The sequence below is a fragment of the Capricornis sumatraensis genome, chromosome 1 (genome assembly GCF_032405125.1).
Source record: "Capricornis sumatraensis isolate serow.1 chromosome 1, serow.2, whole genome shotgun sequence".
In the NCBI taxonomy this organism is placed as follows: Eukaryota; Metazoa; Chordata; class Mammalia; order Artiodactyla; family Bovidae; genus Capricornis; species Capricornis sumatraensis.
The window spans coordinates 98,421,271-98,422,396 of record NC_091069.1 but is presented as its reverse complement, the minus strand read 5'-3'; the positions used below and the strand labels follow the sequence as shown (position 1 = coordinate 98,422,396).

The 1,126-nt window shown below is 36.3% G+C and overlaps 1 non-coding gene across 1 annotated transcript; it reads right to left on the bottom strand.

The window, feature by feature from the left end:
• Positions 1-232: 232 nt before the first annotated feature.
• LOC138093455 (U6 spliceosomal RNA) lies at positions 233-336 on the bottom strand. Its single transcript, XR_011146095.1, has one exon. It is a non-coding gene; the product is annotated as a U6 spliceosomal RNA (small nuclear RNA).
• Positions 337-1,126: the final 790 nt, after the last annotated feature.

Genomic DNA, 1,126 nt, shown 5'->3' with positions numbered 1-1,126 from the left:
CTCCGTAGTGGCTGTACTAGTTTGCATTCCCACTAGCAGTATAAGAGCGTTCCTTTTTCTCCACACCCTCTCCAGAATTTACTGTTTGTCGACTTTTGGATAGCAGCCATTCTGACCGGTGTGAGATGGTACCTCATTGTGGTTTTGATTTGCATTTCTCTGATAATGAGTGATGTTGAGCATCTTTTCATGTGTTTGTTAGCCATCTGTATGTCTTCTTTGGAGAAATGTCAAAAATTTGGAATGCTTCATGAATTTGCGTATCATCCTTGCTCAGGGGCCATGCTCATCTCTCTATCATTCCAATTTTAATATATGTGCTGCTGAAGCGAGCACTGAATAATTCCCTTTCAATTCAACAGTTATATCCTTGGAAGGACTCAGATTTGGGGCTGGTGGCTTTGTGAGCCTCTAGTTCTCTGTGTAGAATAAAGTGTCCCTTGCTCCCACCTAATCCAGCCTAACCAAAACATAAAGCTTGGTAAACAGAGAATGGACTGTATTTCTGATTCTTCTTATTCCCTCAGGGAAGTGTCTTTTGTGTAGCATAACCTAAATGGATTTTCCCTGTGGTCCCACCTGTAGACAGTCACACATGCCACTGGGTCCACTAAGTTTGCAGAGAGCCCAGCGATTTCTCAAGTCCATCCTGGGAATATGAGACCTGGATCTACTTACTCTGTAAGGTTATTAGGTTTATAAATATATTTCTAAGGTATTTTATATATTAATATTACAAACATATATAATATTTTAAAATATGTTGAATCTTGTGGTACAACTAAAATATATATATATATAAAATACTACTTAAACATGTTAAGATGCTGTCAAAAATACATGTGAAACATTTTCAGAAATGTTATTTCAAAATTTCAGGGAAATTTTGTACTGACACAGGTAGTTAATACCAAAAGCTGCTGCCAATTTCTCTCATTCACAGAATAGTCTTTTTTGTTGAATGAATAAAACACATCCTCTAAGACAATTATGACAAAATGACAGTTATATAGGAAAGGGAAAAGTATTGGAGCTGTTTCATGGACTGGATCCAGTTCCAAAAGCTGGACTTTATTTTATTTTATTGAAACCGAATATAGAGTCTTTATATGATCCTTTTAGAAAA